The sequence below is a fragment of the Falco cherrug genome, chromosome 6, assembly GCF_023634085.1.
Source record: "Falco cherrug isolate bFalChe1 chromosome 6, bFalChe1.pri, whole genome shotgun sequence".
NCBI classification, from domain to species: domain Eukaryota; kingdom Metazoa; phylum Chordata; class Aves; order Falconiformes; family Falconidae; genus Falco; species Falco cherrug.
In genome coordinates, this window is record NC_073702.1 from 26,723,611 (window position 1) to 26,746,404 (window position 22,794).

Consider the following 22,794-nt stretch of genomic DNA (forward strand, 5'->3'; position numbering starts at 1 on the left):
TTACTTCAGTCTTTCTTCTGGCAACAGCATGAGCTGTCCTATCTTCACTCACATGGTCTCCTTGCTTCAAAATAATTGACTTGAGGCAAATCAATCCTGGGAGCATCTTCTCAGGATCAAGCTTCCAGCTTAGCTGTAGCTTCCAGCTTAGCTGTTCAAAAGCAGACCGTCGAAAATGATGAATCTTGTGTCATGATCTGTGCAGGTGAGAAATCCTTCAAGCTCCAAGGATGAGACTGCTTTAAGAAAAGGTGAAGAGCTGCTACTGACTGTGGAGCAAAACAGCCAGCTTCCCAGACCGCTCGCTCCTCTCTTAGTACCTAGTACCTTCAGCATCAAGAAAAAATAAAGGTGTTTTAAGACATTGCCATTTCTCACTGCATATGAGGACACACACAAGTATATGAGTGGACGGCCCTGAAAGAGATGATGCTGGCAATAGTTGCATTAAGAAGTTAGGAAGTGTCTCCAAGGAAACCTCTTTTTTTACTAGAATTCTGTTCTGGCAGACCCCTTCAAGTTTGCCACTTGAATTAGGTTTATTTGATTTTTATATTTACTTTGTGTTTAATTAATACCTGTAAAAAAAAACCCCAAACCCAACAAAAAAAACCCCAAAAAACAACAAAAAAACCCAAACAATTTTGTGGATTTCTTTTTTTCTTCTTCCTTTTTTTTTTCTCATCAAACAGGTGCAAAACCCACATAAAACAGGGTTTGAGTGTGGTTTTTGGGTTCCCCTTTCATTGCATTACAGTATCTCATTCCTCTAAAACACGAAGTAAACTGAAGTCATGCCTTTGTAGATAATAAGGGCTGGAATGCAGAAAAAGCATATGAGAAACAGGGATGAGTAACTTGAAAAGAGCACAAAGAGCAACAGACCAACCGAAGCTTCTTTTGTTAATTTAGCACCTACTTTTTTAATCAAGGTAGGTCTCCCTCAAAGTGCCCAACACAACTGAAGTCCTAAATTTTCAGCTGATCCATGAATGCAAGTGTGTGATTAAGACCTAGAAAAGACATTTATGCTAATGAAAGTTTGGTGGAAATACCTGCAAAACCATTCTTCCTCTGTGTTGGTCAAAGACATACAGATGCTATTTGCTGTAATGCACACACAGCCAAACATTCCCCCTGTTTCAATGTAGTGAGATGCAGTCTCACAGCAGAAGATACCTGTGCAGAATGCTGACTGTACAGCAATGACTAAAATATATTTATAAAAATCCAAAAAATGTGCTCAATGTATTGTATTTAATTTATGAGCCTGATGAGTTATAATAGCACTCAAAGCAGTTTGTGAGCATACTTCCCTTTTGAGAAGGTACCTGCAAATTCCACTAATTAAAACACTTGTTCTACCACAGTTTTACAAGATCTTGAATGAGAAACAGAAAAGCAAGCAGGTAAGGAAAAAATAAAAACCACTTTGTCAGTATACTTTTCAAGTGCATGATGCTTATAACTAGGAAATTTAATTTCTGGTTTAAAGCAGCACTTGAGCCTTGCAGAACTGAGGCAGTGGTTATAAACTGTCTGGTGGAAGGCAGTTCCCAGAACATCAGGCAGCTGCTTTTTATTTCAGATGTCACCAAAATACAGACCTTTTTCATTCTGCTGATAAGTAACTAAACATTTATATATAAAGAACTTACAGCATGAATTTCAATCACCCAACGCAGTATTTACAGCTAGAGTATACAATCCTTCAGTTCAGCTTACTTAAAGCTGCCTATAAGAATTCATTACATTCTGTACATTAACGTCCTTCTGCCTCTTATGACTCAGCTGCTGTGTCTGATGACTGTTTGGTTTGTATCTTTTCTCTTATGATCAATTTATTTTCCTCTGCCTGCAATACGTACTTACTGCAGGGAATGACTGTGCCCCAACCAAAAAGTAGAAATTCAGCATGGATTTAAACAGTCTTTATTAAAAAGAAGTAAGAAATGTGGGCCTGAATTACCATTTATTTCATTTTTGTTAAACCACAGAAAGGCAGAGAAGGATGCTGCACAGGTCTCCAAAATGGGTTAAAATGAAGTCAAGAATTTTTCTGTGGATAAACATACTCAAAATCAGGTAAGAGCAGGAGCTGGAATTCACTTTCCTTGCAAAGATCTGAAACTTAGAAGCAAGTTCCTTTCTAAAATAGAATTTTTAAAAATGTTGACATTTCTCATTGAATGAGAATTTGAAATCTTTAGTGGAAAAAGACCAGGAACTGTATTTCTTTTCTTCCTTTTCAACAGGTGTTCTCCGGAGTCTGGCAACCTACCAAACAGAGGTATTTTCTGTGGAAAAAAAGCAGAGAAGTTCCCTGGAAGACAGGAAAGCTTAGGCACAGGGTAACACTCCAACAGGCTTCCTCTGCAAGCACTGAATGTGCCAGGACTTTGTGTTTAGGGGTAAAAGACAATGCCCAGAGGGCACTGGTCTGTATTATCACAGTTGCATAACAACCAAGCTGGCTTTCTTTTCAGGTCCTGAAAAGCTCTGAAATTATGTAAGCTGGGCTTGAAACGAGAATTACAGCTTCATTACAAGAGGAGACTAAGGATGACCCAGCTCTTGGCAGACAAGGTATTCTATTTGATCAGCAAGTTGTTTTTAAACTGATTTCTAGAATATTTCCATTGGTTATTCCTTTTCTTTATTGCAGCACCATTTCCAAAATCTCTGTTTAACAGTGAGACTTTAAGGCTTCTCTTGAAATGACCAAGTGAAACTGTGAAATTGTGCAAAAAACCTGTCCAAAATTTGAGTCACTTCATAAAAATTCTGAAATTGTTTGAGCCAATGTGTAAAATGAATGACAAAAATATAAATAATTTTACAAAATTATTTCATATACTCTTGCCAACAGCAGTGGCTTTCTTAATGCATTAATTAAATAAACACAAAATTAGATCCATGTAAAAATGTATATAGAAATTAATTCTGTTAATAAATCATCAGAAAAGAATAAATAAACCTGGATATCACATGTACTACATTCACTAGAAAGTCTTTTCTGAGAATTATGCAAGCCTCAAAGAAAAGCATAATTTTGAGGAAAAAAATAAGTGAGGAAGACATTATGCTGGACAGACCCTGGGATAGAAGAGTACCACAGAAAGAGAGAAAAAAACAGAATAACTCTGCAAAAAGTTCAGCTCCATTGACTTGTCCATGAAAATGAGAGTGCTTGTTCCTTACTCCTAAATACTGGCAGAAAAGACCAAATATGACAAACTGATCACATTACCTGTGCATCAAGGGATCAGGCAGTAAGTGGCAAGGAGCAGAAAACACTGCGGATAAGGAAAACACAGTGCCAAGAAACATGCAATATCCCACGCAGCAATCACATTCAGATGCATCCAGATGTTAACACAGTTTGAAACTAAACTAATGCATTTATTTTTGCTTTGACTTTTCTCCTGATGTTTTCCAAAACCCTCCCAGGCACAGGAATGACTTGGGGAAGGGGAGCTCAGCTGCCTAGGGGTGGAGGAGCTGGAAGCCACGAAGCAGCCTTTCCCATCAGCTCTCTGCTCCCTGGGTAGTTCTGGGACCAAATTCCTTATTGTCCCCTTTTGGATGTATCCCACATCTCCTCCAACCAAGGATCTGAGAAAAACTGGCCAGTTACACCTACTAGCATGTCTGATCCAATAATGGGTTTTGCAGGGAACAGTATAAAATCTTTCTTTTCCTTGCTCTGCCTTTACATACAAAAATGTTCACATCACTGTTAGCATTTTTTTTACTGACCAACAACAGAGAAGGAAAAAAACAATTAAAGAGACAAGGTAATGCAACTTACCATTTCTTTATAAATTTTTATTAGAAATCCTCTCCTCAAGGTAATTGGATCACTTCTCTTACCCACAGAGCTAAGACAAAGAAATGATGAGGAAATATAAAAATATGTCTGTGACAGAGTGCAGAAAATGAATGGAAAGATTTGGAGGTACTCTGGAGAGGGAAAGAAAAGATAGATTTAGTTATTTTTACAGTTTAGAGCTGTTAATGTTTCATAATGTTGAGAAATAAGGCAGAATTCATGTCTGTGTTGGTTTGAAAATGCTGAGAAGGGAGGCTTTCAAACTTATTATTAATAATACCTTCTTGAGCTCTTTCTTACAGCCAATTTATGGGCTTTAAAACTCCACTGTACGTTTAGAGCTTTAGAACTTTTTTCTTCCTGGATCACCCAGACTGACACGAGTATCCTGAGGTTCAACACAACCCAGGCTGCACTGCTGCAGAGCCTTTACAGCCAAATAAAAGAGTCTGGATCTCAGTGACGGGGCTGGAATGGATCCCAAATGAAAAACAAACTGGAGGAACTGAGAGAACCATGAAACTGCCTAAGTGTATACATTAGATTATGTGAAACGCTAACATCTCTTTTGGCCAGTAACTTGACAGCTTTAAGTCTGATACTTAAGCCTGATGTTTTTATTGTTTGGATATGAAAAATATTCATTGAGATGGATGGCTGCAGGGTTGGGGTTTTTTCCTTCTCGAAACAGACTTCCATTGCAAGTCATTTGGCTGATTCTCAAGGACAAGGTAAAAATGAGGGATCCCAACCAACTGCTAGCTCCTGATTTCGTTACAAATGAAATGGATTCTGTGCTTTGTGGGATCAAACCTTCCTGGAATTAAGGACAACCAAAAGCAAATATATTCAGACTTTCAGGTGTTCAAAATAGCCATCTGGATTCAAATGTTGTAGTTCCACCTATTTCTGATTAACTGTAAACCTTGCAATAGCTGGAAAATTCAATGGTATGATAGACACATGCCTTCTACATCCACAGCATTGCTTATGTTTCCACATTATTTAAAATTAGGTTTAGCACTATAGGGCTAAGGTAGAATTGTACTGATATGCAGAGGAAGAAGGCATTCCTAAGTAAAATATAAACAAAATGGATTGAGGTCAGTGGTCCAAAATGGTTTGTCTCAGACCCTGGGTATTCTACTCAAACAATCAGATGGTTTTGATAGGTAAAGAAAGTGTAACACTGTCTGGTGATGGTATGAAAAAAGACCTTGAGGTTTCTCTTTCACTCCATAAACAAACATAAAATTACACAGACTTATGATTTTTAGGGAAATTAAGGCACTGGTTTCCCATAGACCTCACGAAGTATAAAATCAGTCCCTTTGATATCATTGAGAGTGGAGGTTATGCAGGAAACAACTAGTTCCTCTGCCTCTTCATGAAAGGGGGTGGATGACCGTCGGAAGGAAGAGTTGTTGTAGTTGGCAATGAGGACAGCTTTGGTTAGCCATTCTGACTGGAAAGCGTAGTTTAAAAAATCCATTTTTAAGTTCTTACATGTTATCTTGTTTGGATACCCTATGTAAAATAAATTTTGTTTAAGCAATGTAACATAATTAGGGTTAAAAGAGATGTAGGGTATGCTTTTGCATTAGAAGCAACAACTTCCTTATCACACCATCTGCTTACTGTTATTTTTCTAGAGCAATTGAAAATGGTCAGAGAACTGAAGTCATTAGAATTTTATGCTACTGTCTGAACACATAGATAGCTTAATAATCAATAAAATGTTAATTAACGTCCAGGTTTAGACATGCTGAGCAGGCAAAGCTCCCGCTAACTTCAGTAGGCACTGCAGTTCCCAACATCTCTGAAAACACAGAAGAAATTGGTTAGGTAACTAAATACATCCTAGCTAAATAGGTCAGCATGTTTTAAAATTTTGCCCAATTACTGTACATATACTGTTAGCTAGAAACCATATGTCTGGATAAAATTTGTATGCAAAAAACTTCTATTAAACACATTGAAAGACAGTGGATAAAGTGACAAAAGTTCCTAGAGAATGAAAAAACAATAGCAAAGCAAGTGATGCACAAAGGAAAAATAGAAGCTGACATGTTCCAACAGTCTTACCTAGAATATGTTCTGCCCATCTCTATGTATGGACTATCTGGGCAAAAAGTGGCCCTTTCATTCCTCAAAAGTATAACCATAGTGTCTGTGTGATATATGCATCTATCTTGAATCACAGTGACAGTAAACCGATAGCTGTGAGGTTTATAATGTAAAAATCTGGAACTAGTACAAGATAGAGCTGTATACCCAGCCGTTAACTCTGTTAGATACTGATTCCTTCTCAAAGCCTGTTGGGGCTTTTCTAAGATATAACCTTACCAGTAAAGTATGCTATAATGTGATTTGGCCTTTCTCCAGCCTGAAACAAAGAAGCCATAGTTTTGCTTAGGTCTATAGGTTAATCTGACTTCATTTTGCTCCACAAAATTAATTCTGAAAACATAAGAAATGAATTTTCCTGATCAGTTGTGCAAATATGATTAATAAAAGACATACTATTTAAAAAAAAAAAAAAAAACACAACAAAAAAAACAACCAAACATCACCAGGCCTTAAATATCTCTCCTAGTAGCCTGGAGACAAAATTTTGGCACCAGTACACAATGTGCATCTGAGTGGTTCTGAACCATTGCAGAGATCAAACTGTGCTTGCATAATCCAAGCTCCCACGGAAAGCTGTTCGACATTATCTGTCAGCCTCTTGCTCTTTATGATCAGTGTAGGATGGATGTGTCAGGAAAGGAATCAGCATCATACCCTGAACTCTGCAAGAAAGGAAGTTTGGGAGAAGGGAGGGGGAGGAGAATAATAAAAAAAAGAAGCTATTCAATGGTAAAAGGAGTGCTACAGAAAACAGGAATTGAATTTCATTGAATACCTGGGTCTTGTTAGAGCTGCCTATAGTATGGTTTTTCCTTCCATGTAATGTCTATGCACACACAAAAAATACGTTGCACGGCAGGAGGTCATTGCCAGAAGTTAAATGATGTGATTCCAGCTAGTAAAATGTCTCATTCTATAGTATACACTTTAAATACTTAGACATATATTGTACACTACAGTCTATGCCATGGAGTTCTCATAAACATGTTTTGTTCAGGTCAGATTTTAAAGGGCCAGCTAACCTCTGTATCCATTCGGAGTATCTGTAAAACAGCATCTGGAAAGCTGAGCAGAGCCACGTAAGGACAAAATTTTCTAAAGCAGGTCACACTGGTACAGGGTTGCATACACTGCTGTCAAAGGTGGTGCAGAAATACACCTCAAGGGTAAAAAAACAAGAGGATGGAGGAACACCTCTAACACAGTCAGGCTTCATTAGTGTTCACTATTAAATGAGAGAGCTATTAGGAAAAGAGCTTGGTCAAGGGAACATAAAAGTGATTAGAAACATGGCTTCTCATAGGTTGGATGCTTAATAATATCTGAAAGGGTGGAAGGGATTCAAACCACAGTTTGCTTGTGTTTCTGCATATGATGTTTTCTGCAGGGGAGAACAAAAGAAGAAGGAAAATGTATCTTTGCCTCAAAGAAGATGAATGAGATGGGGAAACTGTGTGCAGAAGAAAGGGTAAGAAATGTCCTGAAGGGGGGCATTTTTTCAAGGTAGCTGCAGAGCTTACATATGCTTTATGTAAGGCATGATGATTACTTTTCTTTTGGTGTAAAGCCTCAGCATTGGCAGTTTTTCATCCCAGATGATCTAATCTCTTTCCAGTCCAGGTTTTTCTTCCCTTAGCTCATTTGTCATATACTGTAAATATGACAAATAATGATACAGTTGAAACACTGAGAGCCCACAGAGGGCCCACTTCATTCCTTATAATAGGTTCATCACATTCCTCTGCAGAAAATTGTTCAAGATCTTGTTAACTTGTGTTCAGTAGGTCGTCCGTGTCTGACATTTTGCTCTGTGTGTCCTGTTACCTGGGAGAAGAAACTACTGCACTTTATAAAGTATATGAATCGCATCTTCCCCAGGCAAAATGCATCCATGCGTGTAAGCCCCTAGACTGCAAAGGGCTGTATGAAAGCTGCCCTTGAATTAGGCTGTCCATGGAGCCCAGTTTGCACAGGAGGTATTTTGAAGATGGTCTGTGCTGTTTAGGCTGCAAATATGGGCCAACAAGTATATGTACTAGAGATTAGATCTGCATATTCACCAGACATGAGAAAGATTCTGGGTTTGAATTCTTGTTTCAGTAAACTGCTTTGGTTTTAGTGAACTCTTCACCATTTTCCAGCAAGAAGCCCTCTGGTGTTGGTTGTCGAACTGAATTTCTCAAAGCAGTTCCTTCCTCCAGTCCACATACTCTTCATCCTGATCAGATCCAGACTGAACCACATGATTTTCATCCAGCTACTTAATGTCTAACAGCAAAGGAAAGCACTTAGTTCTTGGAAATACACTTTTGCTTGGGGGAGGCAGAAGTAAGTAATAACTCTACTCAGTCTCAGAGAAGTAGCTGAAGCAACATCCAGGCACTTCCTACAGGATCACGACAGATTTCTGTAGTCGGTCACGTCGAATGCAGCACACAGGTCCAACGATTTGAACAGGGATGAAGGGACCTTGTGAAGATCCCATCCAAAAAGAACAGATGATCTATGATCTCACTGCCATTGTTTTTATATGACGCCAGACCAAAATGGTCACCCTAAATCCTGACACTAGTTCAGATGTCCACACTGTAACAACTGCATCTTGAACTGCTTTGCATCATGCACCCACCTCTTCCCATTTGAAGTCTTAGGATACACCTTTTTTTCCCTCCCACCAACTATATGTTAAACTCTTAAAGAGGTTTAAATTCTTACACCGTTTAAAGAGTTTAATGCCACACAACTGTTGAAATTAAGGATTTTAAGCAGCTTTTAGTTTTAAAGTAGCTTAGAATCATTTCTTTAAAAGGTTCATATCATTCACCAGTCGCCTGTCTCCCATGCAGGGTTACAAGGGAACCCCAAACATCACCCAGTTTTATATGAATTTAGGATCCTGTGCCTGTCAGTCTCATACCTTTGGTCATAGTCATAATTTTAAATGTCTTCCAGGTCAGAGCAGAAGACAGTGGTAGGAGCAGAAGTTTTCTAAAGCTGTCGCATTGCTAATCCTCTTTACTTGGAGCATGAATTTGACATCAAGAATGTATATTTCTTTTCCACAATTTACTGAAGTTTGAATACAGTTTTCACATGGACAACACTTAGGCTGATCAAAACATTTTCATCACGGGGTTTTCTTTTTCAGTAAAGAAATGGCTTCTTGACTGGTAAGAATTAAAGACCAAAAACTTAACAAAAAACTATTCAGTTTTTGAATAAGAGGAATCCAAATGTTAGAGGGGAGATCTGTGTGTGTGCATGAGTGGGTGGTTAGTGAAACATTCATGGCAAAAAATAATCATTGCCAAACACATTCTTGCTAACACTTTTTGATTGGTGAATGAAGCGTCATAAAAATATTTCCTGATCCTCCTCTTTTCAGTAATATAGACAACTCCCGTTCCCTCTGAGGTTTTATGGAGGTTTTTTTGCCAATTTTGATAATATTTAGAAAAATACTTTTGCATTTCCACTGTCTGCATAAGTATACTAAAACTGCACAAAGATTATACTCATAAAATGATACATAGTTATAAAATTTCCATGTAGTCTATTTTTAAAAAATAAGGAATCCTTAACTCTTTTCAGCCCATTCACTCATGACTGCTGACTTTGATATCTATGAACAGTGAGACCCACCTGAAAGTTTGCCAATCTGATGATTTATAACATTTGTTTTGTGAATGGATTGTCTGCAATCAAACAATTCACAAGTTCATGTTGTAACCTGAACTTTAGGTGAAAAAGTTACTGCATCTCTTTTCTTTGTCTGCCCACCTGTTTTCAAAAAATTATATGTGAGGACTGAATAATGTTCGAGATCTCAACTCTTTTGTCAGATACAGAAACTGGGTGAGAGATTCACAATTTATTGAGAGACTATGAATGAGGAAGCGTAGGCAAGCAGGTTGGCACATACGGAGTGTGAGCATACAAGCTGTCTTTGCATAAGGAATGAATTTAAATGTAAGGGGAGGAAGATCATATAGATGGAAGTGAGTTTACACACCGGTGTATAATTACTGAGACTTCCTCTTCACTACCATTGTCCAGTTCTTGATCTGGATTTGAGCCTTCTACCTTAATCTTTGTTCTAATCATGTAGTACTTAAACAACTTGCAAACTATATAGATATGTTGGCACATGCAAAGAATGTACACCCTTCATTTGACACTGAGGTGTTCAAGGTATTTACATTCCTAGTTTAGATGCTTCAGTGTCTAAATTTCAGTGGAATAAGGCCATGGTAGTGTCCACATGCTAACAAAATGGATATTTTGGTAGAATTTCCCTGGACAGATGGATATAAGGTTTGTGGTACCCAGGTGCTTAACTAACTGAAGACAAGCTGAGATGTTATTTGGACCATAGTACGTAGAGGAAAACACATCTGACGGTTTCAGGAATTGTTCAGTCTTTCTCACAGTGGTGTAATGATAGCTAAGGACTGGATCTTGTGTAAGATATTTTTGGATCAAACTGGATGATCAGGGTAGCCCATCTGTCTCACTATCAAACAGTATATACATATTCCCATTCATCCCTTCTTCCTTGGCCTTGGAGAGAATGGGTTTGCTAACGTTGTACTTGACATTCATAACATGTCCAAATGTCATCTTTCAAGCCTCAAAGAGTCACCTTGAACTGTTAGAAATTTTGCTCCTGTGAATGTGCCATTGTCTGGCTTGCATTTAAGGGACTCTGCTTTTTTCTACATTCTTGTAAGAAATCTTCACAGTTAAAGAGAGGACTCAGGACAAATTATATCCATCTAGATAATGAAAAAAATCAATACAAAGAATTCTGCTTCTTAGATGCCGAGCTGGTACGTGTTTTGCTCTTGTGTCCTGCTGATTTCAAAGGCCATACTGATTTCCTGATTTTGTATCAGAAAGAAATCTTTTTATAAATCCAAGGTTTTCAAAGATGATCTTGGAAACTATGCTAAGGTACGTGGGAAATAAGGAGGTGATTGGTGACAGCCAGCAAGGCTTCAGTAAGGGCAAATCATGCCTGACAAATCTGGTAGCCTTCTACAACAGGGTTACAGCATTGGTGGATAAGGGAAGAGCAGCTGTTGTCATCTACCTGGACTTGTGCAAAGCATTTGACACTGTCCCGCATGACATCTTTCTCTCTAAACTGGAGAGACATGGATTTGACAGATGGACTACTCGGTGGATAAGGAATTGGCTGGATGGTTGCAATCCAAGAGCTGCAGTCAATGGTTCAATGTCCAAGTGGAGACCAGTGACAAGTGGCATTCCTCGGGGGTCAGTATTGGGAGTGGCGCTGTTTCACATTTTTGTCGGTGACATGGACACTGGGATTAAGCACACCCCCAGCAAATTTGCCAACCGCATCAAGCTGTGTGTTGCAGTTGACACACTGGAGGGAAGGGATACCATCCAGAAGGACTTTGACAGGCTTGAGAGATGGGCCCATGTGAACCCCATGAAGTTCAGTAAGGCTAGCTCAAGATCTTGCACATGGGTCAGGGCAATCCCAAGCACCCATACAGGCTGTGCAGAGAATGGATTGAGAGTAGCCCTGAGGAGAAAGGCTTGGGGTTCTTGGTGGACAAGAAGCTCAACATAGCCTGGCAGTGCGCTTGCAGCCCAGGAAGTCAACTGTACCCTGGGCTGCATCAAAAGAAGCATGGTCAGTAGGTGGAAGGAGGTGACTCTCCCCCTCTACTCCACTCTCATGAGATCCCACTTGGAGTACTGTGTGCGGCTTTGGGGCCCCCAATACAAGGACATGTCAGAGCAGGTTCAGAGGAAGGGCATGAAGATGATCAGAGGGCTGGAGCACCTCTCCTATGAAAACAGGCTGAGAGAGTTGAGGTTGTTCATCCTGGAGAATAGAAGGCTCTGGGGAGACCTTACAGCAGCCCTCCAGTACATAAAGGGGGCCTGCAAGAAAGCTGGAGAGGGACTTTTTACAAGTGCATGTAGTAATAGGACAAGGGAGAATGGCTTTAAGCTGAAAGAGGGTAGATTTAGATTAGATACGGAAGAAATTCTTCACTAAGAGCAGTGAGGCATTAGAACAGGCTGCCTGGAGAAGCTGTGGCTGCCCCATCCCTGGAAGTGTCCAAAGCCAGGCTGGATGGGGCTTTGGGCAACCTCGTCTAGTGGAAGGTGTCCCTGCCTATGGCTGGGGGGAGGTGAAACGGGATGATCTTTAAGGTCCCTTCCAACCCAAACCCTTCTATGATTCTATAATTCTGTGAAAGACAGTGCAAGTTGCTTTCCCCTGCACCTGCAGTGTGGTTTGCCTGCTGGGATCCCGTATGTCAGTTTTACATACATATTCAATTTCCTGCATACATAACAGTTTAGAAATTAGTAGCATCACAGATTATCCTCTTCTGTGTCTGTAATGTGCAGTTTATTTTCCATGGCATAGAAATGCTTTATTTTATATAAAATCTATGACTTTAGAATAAGTAAAAATTAGTGTCATACAAGAAGATGGTCACTAGTCCTCTTAATGTAGTGAAAGTATAGAGACAGTTTTTAAAGAGGACTCTCTAGCAACAAGATTAGGAGACCTGCTAAAGCTTGCAGGCTGCAAGCTAAATTTGAGACTGTGGAAATATAAACCATACTTCAAAACTATGCCAAAGAATTTCACCAGGGATCACAACACAAAAATTCCAGACAAAAAAACTTGCTCTTACATAACCACTCGGCATTAGGGCAAGTATTTCAGGTAATTACTCCTTTGGGGATGGTTTTACACTTTTACAAATAACCTATATGGATTTGGATCTTTCTGACTAGTTTCTGTCACCTTTGACATCAAGTGGGTGTTCAATCTAGAGTCCATAAAGTGAACTGCCAATACATGTAGATCGAGTTTCCATGAAAAAGACTGAGAAAAAGGAGCTTCAAGATATTTTCACACTTTGAAAATTAGGATTTCAATCCTTCAGAACCTTGAAAATCCTTCTCTAACCTGCCTATACAATCTGCTTCTTAGTAGTGTTGTAAGTCAAAAGAGAAAACTACTGATCTGCAGCTCATTTTTTACAATAGGTTTGAGTTTCCTTTTTTCCTTGTGGAATATCCCTTTTTTACTCCAAAACAAGCTCCTCTGCCAAATCCAGACAGCAGGTCCCTCTGGTTTCTTCATGATCAGCCTCCAAACCCTGTTTTCCTCAAGTCATGTTCTTTCTGTACCTCCTGAGCCTATTGATCCTCACCTACATGCAGTGGCACTGATATGCCCCTGATATTGCAGTAGATAGGAGTTAAACCTTCTGGGGTGAATTAGCTTCTGCTTCGGGTTGGCAGGTAGTTGATAGAAAATAAATGGGTTTGGGAGCTCTGGGGACATTAGCGGTGCTGCTTTAAAGGAGCCAATGGAAAGTAAATACAGCTAAATGAAAGAAAAGATATTTACTTGAGTTCATCTAAGCTTTGCTTTCAGGCAGAAAAAGAAGTGGGATTGGAGAAGGGGAGGAATCCAGGTCAGCAAATGATGCCCCCAGAGTCACACAAGATATGAAGTTGAGCCTGAGTATAATTTGGCTCCTGTGTTTAACTACATTAGGTCAATAATCCATTCTTATTACTACAAACAAAGCAGAGTTGCCAGCCATCTCTACATTTACTGAAGGTCATTAATTTCTTCTTAAAATATAATGCATTCCTCCCTGGAAAAAACCTCACAAAACGTAAATTGTAAGTTTAGAGAGATGTAGTTACAGATGAACATTTAAAATAATATCCACTATTATTCACTTTTTTGGCACTATTTCATACATCATTTCAACATATATTTTTGAATGCTTAAATAAAGCCAAGGAATTAGTTTAGAAAACTGCTTTTTTAAGCAGATGACTTTCCCTAAAGATTTCTAAAAGCCAGTATTTGGAAAAATGTGGGGTCATGTCAGCAAAATGTATGCTTTGTTTCAATAAATTCATTAGCAGGTGGGTCGTTTATTCTGATGCAAAGTGCCAAGTTATAGAGGTCAATGGATTTATAAGGCTCAAAGAGGAGAATTTACAACCCCGAAGGGAGGTGGCTGGCATGAGGAATTGCTCATACAGTTGTGAGCTGTTAGAGTCGGAGTGGGACTCCTCACCAACAGAAACTTCTCTGGCACCAAGGAACTTTGTTCATGAAAGGTTTACTCCATAGCTGTAACTCACATAAATTATACAAGAGGCTGTTATTATTATTGCCATTTATTTAGATTGCAGAGGTGCCCAGAGGCCCCACACAGGATCATGGTCCAGCTCTGTTTTGGACTACACAAACACAAAAATGTAGTCTACCTTGAATGCGCTTTTAATCATCAGAAGTGATATATGGACAGATAAATGTAAGCTATAACAATTAAAAGAACGCAACTTTATAGTGAGATTTATACACATTAGACATTTAAATTTTTTTCCTCACAGTTTGTTCTTTTTTACAGAGCTTGGTCTAGGCAAAATATCTAAGGGTGCTGGAGATAGTTTTCTGCTAACTGCAGGAAAGGTTTCTCTCACTTCAGAAGCAGCACAGGGAGATGTGCAGAACAGCAAAGAATTGCCTTGAACACAACTGCAGGGTGATGAGAATTCTTGTAAAACCTTTGCAAGCAAAAGAAAATCGATTTCTAAGGTTTGAGGTTTGGTCACAAGCCAAGAAACTGGATTCTTCTCAAGGTTTGCTGAGCTTTCCAAATCCTCTCACAATGCTAGGAGAGGTTCGCAGGAAAAGTAGGCTGACATATAGTTTACAATGGATTATGCATAGTCTTGATCCAGTTCTGAAGATTTGAGATGAAATTCCCATTGGGCTTTGAGGTTTATTCAAATCAAAATGATGGGCTGTAAACCCACCCAAGCCTGTTAAAATGATTCACATGAACCTTTGCAAGCTGAAATCAGATAGTTGCACAATAAAGCTCTAAGAAATTTTTGAACCATTGAAAACAATAGGCGTTTTGATACTGACTTGAATTAGAGCAGTAGTAGATGTAAATTTGGGCTTTTAAAATTTATAACAAGTAGAAAGTGCAAGAACTGCCTGAAGAGCAAGTATTATGCAAAGGCAAGGAAAGCATCTACTGGCAGCCGTTGTCAGTGCTGGAGTTTCCACCAGCAGCACAGCTATTTTCACTGCAGTGCCAAAAGATTAGGATGCCCTTCTATTCTTTTCAGACTCTTTTGCTCCATTCACCATGATGATGCTTATGCTTCTCAAAGCTAAGCTTTACCATAACCATAACCATAAGGATTGAACTTTAACATGACTATTACTGGTCTTCTCCAATGAAAATTCCAATCTTAAGAAAAGAGAACCACATATTTATTTAGAAAAAATATATTATATAAAAATAATAGAAAAAATATTACATATACATATATAAAGATTATATATATACACACACATATTTGCAGGGTTTTCTTGAAATTCAGTTATCATCAATATAAATTAAATCAGTCACCACATATTAAATTATTGACTGCTTAGAAATAAGTCAAAATAGCATTAGAGACATTCTGCAAAATGAAATGTCTTATGCTTACAGGAGCCATGCTTTTTTTAATTTCTAGAAATTAAATTAAAAATCCATTTTAAATCCTTTCCAGGTGAAAAAATACGTTTTATATATTCTGTCACAAATTTGATATGTCTATTGCAGTTTTTTATTGTATCTGTCACAGGTTTCTGAAATGTACAAAAATGAATTTTCTGATTGCTAACAATATATGGCATGAAACCAAAAAATTTAAAGTAGTTTATATAGGAAGGAGGTAGTTTTGCCTTTTCAGTTTCTCCGTGATTTATACAGCTATTATGTCACAAGACAACTACAAACTGCCCTTAGGGTCTGTTTTTTCTTAATAATAATCACTATTACTATGAGGTAGGAGATTCTGTATTGGCTGAATGTTGGAATAGTCCCGTCTCTCACTCTGTCCATTAAGAAAGCTCACACCTCATAAATAAATGCAGCTAATAATACAAAACCTCTTTTTTTTTTTTTTTTTTTAATTTAGCAAACACATACAAGTATGGAAAAGCTGTAATTGCTATTAACACATGGATCGTGATGAAGTGTTTAACAAAAACAAAGGTACAACAGCAGAGACAGAAACTTTGAAGGTAAAGCTTCAGTTTTGTACTGTGTTATTTCTGCTAGATACTCCTTGCCCTGGGCCAGCTGGCTACTTGCTGCCTTTCCCTCAAGATACTCACTCTGGCCACAGGCACATCTGGCTCCCTGACTCTGATCCCGCTCTGCTTCCTTTCTTTCAGTGACTCTTCCTATTTGCATAATTGTTTCCTACACAGCTAACTTCCTTTCTCCAACTGCAACTGCAACATAAATGTGATATTTGTCACACTAAAATAAATTTCAGAATGCTTTTGAACTATTTAAAATTTTAACATATTATGCCATATACTTCTGTGTATCCCTACGTTTATTTTCAGTATGTAGCTGACAATTAATACAAATGATAGGGCACAGTAATTTTTTTTCCAAGTCAGCTGTTTTTATATTCTCCTACTGGAGTTTCGTGGTATATTAATGGTGCCCTCTACAGAATCACTAACAAAAAATAATGTAGTTTGAAAAATATCTCTTCAATGATGATGGCATTTTTGTGTTACAGTTTTATCACAGAAGAAAACTATTTTGCTCAAAAAACTTTGAAATAAAATTTTGAAATAAAATTTTGAAGGTTTTATTTTGGTTTTGTTTCAAAATTGGGAACTATATGCCATTTTAAAAATGTTTCAACATCAGGAACAATAGAGATGAAAAGACACATGAAATAAGATGAGGAAAAATTACTTCTAATGAGGACGAGATGTACACTTCGAGTTTAGATCAAATACAAATCTTCAAGGCAAAACCTACCTCTGGAATGTGTTCACTAAGAAAAGACACAAAAGCAGGAGCAGTCCAAATTTTTAATTAAAAGATATTTAAAAGTTGACAGTTCTCACTTTCAGCTATCGTAAGGGGTGACAGTCTGTTAGTCCATACCATAGGCCACTGGGAGTGTCTTAATGTATTTGCAAAGCCTTAATCCACAAGTGTGGATTGCCACATGCCTTTTTTACAGCCCAGATCCAACCCAGAGTAACAGCTGCATGTGCAGCCAGAGCTGATGCTTTCCTACAGAGAGCAAAGGCAGTTGCTTATGACAATGTAATATTAGGGGCAATAAGGTGTTTAGTAACTGTTTATGATACAGATGTGAGAACGTAGTAGCATTTGAGGTTTTCCAAATGTCTGACTTTTTGGAGTGTGTGTGGGGAATATATAAAGCTCTGTTTTTGAACATATTTCCCCTGTAACCTAAAGCCATGTTCCTCCCCCACCTCACTCCTCTTTTTTTCTGACATCCTCTGAGTATAATTCAATTAAAAATAAAGACATGTTTTCCTACTTGCTAAAGGGAAGCATGTGTTATTTGTTAAGAAATTGGCTGGCACAAATGGGTGGCCTGTAGATAACATACCAGTTTATACTGCATTTCTTTTTTTTTTTTTTTCTTAATTAGACTTTCCCTCTTCTCCAAGTCTCTTTCCTACCCCATTGTTTATCAATTTCTTCTTTCTAGCTGTCTTTCCACATTTATATTGAAGTGGGACATGAACCCAGAGGAATAAGTATCCCACATGGTTCAATTTAGGTTCAGAAATGGATGATTTTTTTTTCCCCACACACTTCTAGTTTATTTTTTAAGAATGGTTTTCACTGTCAGGGCAGACCCAACGCAACATGGAAGAAGCCTGAGGAACACAATATCTCTATTTCCTCAAGGGTCTCCTTCTTCTCCAGCAGCTCCTGAGACCTCGGGATTCCCACCACCTGCTTTGCTGTGTTTTCCATCACTATCACATCTGATTTCTTCTGGGTGGCATAAATATAAACAGCACTGAAAACAGGGGCCTTGGCTGATCTTCATGTTTTGCTGGAAATGAACACCCAAATTTCTTCATTCAGCTGCCTTATCACACACAAAAAAAAGCTTTATGATAAATGTGTATCCTTTAATGTCCCTGTGGTGGGTCGACCCTTGGCTGGATGCCAGGTGCCCACCAAAGCTGCTCCATCACTCACCTCCTCAGCTGGGCAGAGAAGGAAAATATAACAAAAGCCTTGTGGGTCCATATGAGGACAGGGAGAGATCACTCACCAGTTACAATTACTGGCAAAACAAACTCAAATTGGGGTGATTAATTTATTGCCAATCAAGTCAGAGTAGAGTAATGAGAAACTAAAAACTAAATCTTAAACACCTTCACTCCACCCCTTCCTTCTTCCTGGGCTTAACTTGATTCCCAGTTTCTCTGCCTTCTCCCCCCAGCAGCGCAGGGGGATGGGGAATGGGGCTGGGTCAGTCCATCACACACTGACTCTGCTGCTCCTTCCTCTCTTCGGGGAGGCTCCTCACACTCTGCTCCTGCCCCAGCGTGGGGTCTTTCCCATGGGACGCAGCCCTCCACAAACTTCTCCAACATGAGTCCTTCCCACAGGCTGCAGTTCTTCATGAACTGCTCTAGTGTGGGTCCTTTACACAGGGCACAGTCCTTCAGGCACAGACTGCTCCAGCGTGGGTCCCACATGGGGTCACAAGCCCTGCCAGCAAACCTGCTCCAGTGCGGGCTTCCCACGGGGTCACAGCCTCCTTCAGGCATCCGTAGGGTCCTCCACAGGCTGCAGGTGGGTATCTGCTCCACTGTGGACCATTATGGGCTGCAGGGGGACAGTCTGCCTCACCATGGGCTTCACCATGGGCTGCAGGGGAATCTCTGCTCCAGCACCTAGAGCACCTCCTACTCCTCGTTCTCCACTGACCTTGCTGCTCTCACATAGTCTCACTCTTTGCTGCTGTTCCTCAAAGGATTTTTCCCCCCCTCTTAACTGTGCTACCCCTGAGGCACTACCACCGTCACTGACGGGCTGGGCCTTGGCCAGCGGCAGGTCCCTCTTGGAGCCGGCTGGCACTGGCTCTGTCGGACATGGGGGAAACTTCTGGCAGCTTCTCACAGAAGCCACTCCTGCACTCCCCCTGCTACCAAAACCTTGCCACCAAACCCAATACAGTCCCATAGGAAATCCCTTGACCTGTACACACAGGTTCCCACAGACCAGCATTTCAAACTGTGGTAAAGACAACAAACACCGCTGTCACCGTTATCCTGGTAAAAGCCCCTGTTAGCACAGGCAGAAATGTTAAATCTCAGGTATACTAAGCAAAGTACAAACACATTTCAGATTTGAAGAATTTTAACCTTGGAAAAGTTAAAAATTTCCTTACAGAAAGTGGGGTTAAAAGGAAAGAGTAAAAGTACTAGAGTGTCTTAACTAGAGTTGGTCAGGACTTTACTAACTGAATGGCTCTACTCAAAGTCCCAGGCAAAATAAAGAGAAATTTTCCTAACAGAGCTGTGATGCTGTATGCCAGCAGCAGAGCACTCCCTCTCCTGACCCCCAGTGCCTTGCAGTGATGCACGCACCAAACCTGACCACCTTCTTCCACATCAGGGTGAGCTTTACCTTGCAGAAGACTGTACTTTTCCAGTGCCAGTCAAAAAATACAAGGTAAGAAGAAAGATGAGGGCTTTGGTAATGGAAAATTTGCAAAAGAAAAAGTGTTGTTTTCAATTCTCTCTGCTTAAGATATTTGAACTCTATATTTTTTACTCAATGTATTGATTTTTAACAAAAAAATCTATTAATGGTGTTGGTTTCCTGTTAAGCTGGCCAACTTTTCCAAGGCCATCATCAGTGTGGTGAGCCACAAGTGGAACAAAATTATAAATGCTCATCTTACAGAACATGTTGGCACTTTAATTTTATTTTTAGAACAAAATATTTTATTTCTAGTGAATTTCAGGTTTTAAATTATTTTAACATGTGCTTAGTAGAAAATAAATAAATAATGTTGGATTCAAAATTGGTATTTTACTTTTGATGGTTTTCTGATTGTTCTTATTTTTTTATTTCATGACAGGTAGTAGCGCTTACTGTGATGTCATATCCAACTATTTTGGTGTCCAAGTCTTCAGAGTAAGTTTAAATATGTCTTTAACTCTTCTAATGCAAACCAGAAAAGAAATATTTTACCTACTGCCCTGTTAAATGGCATGTTATGTACAGGTGGCAAGGTAATGAAATACTGTAAACAAAACTCTTATAAAATGAAAAATACTACTTCAAACACATGACTTGAACGCTTTTAAATCACTTGTCATAAGGAATTGTGGGAAACATGGTTCTTTATGCATGAAATGCCAACAAAATTAATATAGTTGGGGATAAAACAAATTGATTACCTCAAATAGTGATCTCCCAAGGACACTTCTTCCACTGAAGAATTCCAGTCAGGCACACATCGATTCATTTACCAGAGCCATTTTTTTCCTTCAATAATCATAAACTCATCCACCTTACCCTTAAATAATGAAATGACCAACTAAGCAGAAGATGCTTATGAAGAAATTCCAACCAATTCCTTCAGCAAGGCATAAAGCAGAGACAGCAGAGCATCTTAAAATATATACATTTCAAGTTTACAAACAGGAGAGGGTCCTCTGTCAGTAAACTGAGAATCTTACAGAGAACATACACATATACACATGCACATACACATACACATACATATACACATACATATACATATACACATACACATACATATACACATGCACATACATATACATATACACATACACATACACATACATATACATATACATATACATATACATATACATATACATATACATATACATATACATATACATATACATATACATATACATATACATATACATATACATATACATATACATATACATATATGTTGGAGTGAAGAAGAAATTGTGTGCCTGAAAGCAAGTGTATCTTTTTTCAGGTAGATGAATTGGCCTGATAAAATACATTGCTTCCTCCTACACCCCTTGGTGTTCTGGATAAAGGCAGGTTTTTCACCACTAGGAGATACAGTAAGCAAATAAATATACTAGTAACAGAAAACTCTTAGAATATAGAAAGTGTCATGCCAGATGTTTACTCTAAAACAACACAAACATTTTGAACAGTGATACTGTGCATTCACTTTATATTCAAACCTGTGAATTGCCAAAGGAACAGCAACTCGACCGCATAAATATTAAGCAGTCTAACCCAGCAGGTTATTTGGATTTCATATATAGGACATGACTGACTGATGAACCGTTCTGCTGCATGTCAGTGCCAGCAGCACAGCTCTCAGCCCCTTCCTCACATGCCTGCTCTGATGGGAGGCTTCACATGCTCTTGCTGCTGTGCTTTCCAGGAATTCCAGACTACAACAACAAAGCACAAGAGTTAAAACTTGCTTTCTGAGAGCATTCTGAAGATTTCTATTCCAGCCAATTTTTCCTCATTTTCTAATGGTGAGATTCCATTGATACAAGCCAGAGAGACTATTGCAGGTGACTAAGACCACATGAGGTAGAAGAGAAGATTGTTCTCACCAGTTCTTTCCACAGTGATTAAAATAAAGTATTTAGAGCAGGAGAAGTGGCATTACATTACAGGTGTACTGACAGGAAGAAAAGATAACTAGCCAAGTAGGATCTAAACAGGTTTGCACTGTTGTACAAATGACTCTTGTTGCTTTTCTTTTAGTATCTATAATGCTTCCTTGCAGCACATGAGAAAGGAGATTGAAAATGGGATGTGATACAGCTCATTGCTTTCTAAATCTTCTGCTCCTGCTCATCTGCAACAAAAGTTATTATTTGATCAGCTTAGAAGGGATTCACCTCTTTTCTCAAACTTAAAACGCCTTGTTACATGAAAGTCTGATGTTGTTTTTCATTCTCATCTAATCTCATAACAAAAAAGCAGTGCATCTGAAACAAGCTGGAAATTGTACGTGCAATTTTAAACACCCACCTAACATTCTTTCACAATGTCTTCCATCCCCAAGAAACAACTGTTGATGTACTTACACAGGCTAATAACATGTAAAGAAATTCAACTCATAATATTACTCCCTCTAGCCAAAATTCAGGATCTTTTGGAATAAAAAGCTAGCAAGCAGAGACAAAGATATTCTCTGGGTAAGTAGTCTTATTTGCACACAGTCTTTGCTCAGTCCTGTTTCTCTGAATAAAACAAAAATAAACAGCAGCTGGCACCTTCCTTGCTCAGAAATCCCCACTGTAACCCCTGCAGCTCGCTCCAGGCCCAGAGAAGCTCTTGCCTCTCCTTTCTCTGAGCATTGCACTCATATTCCTTCAGGGTCCCTGCATCCAAACTAGGCAGCTTGCTACTAATTTCCTAACCCCTCTGCGTGTCTCCCCTGCAGCTGGGGAATCCCCGGTTAGATCCACTTAAGTCAACCTTTGCATGCCAAGCAGCTGGTTGTTTTCCAAGTTAACCCTCTAGGAAAATAAAATTATTTTTACTATAAAACCTTGAGCCTCTCAGAGCCCCAGAAACACCAGGCAGGAGCCCTTTGAGGAGGCACATATTTGGGGATTGAGAGGTTTTCATGGCAGAGGCTGAGCCTCATTTAACTATCCATTATGATACAATATGGGACAATTTATGAAACCAATAAACTAAACCTTTTTTTTTTTCTAAACCTGTGTGAATTCTGCATTTAAAAAGATATAAACAAGGAAGATGATAGGTCCACAGTGCATGGAGTCAGTGCTTCAGCCTGCCTTGGGAAGGTGAGGTACTCTGAGGCGGTGGGCAGAGATTCAGAGGGGGCTGAAGAGGAGCTGAAGCACTACACCAGGCACCACAACAGCTGAGGGACAGCCACCAGTACCCCTTTTGGCTGGAATTTTCAATTCAAGGT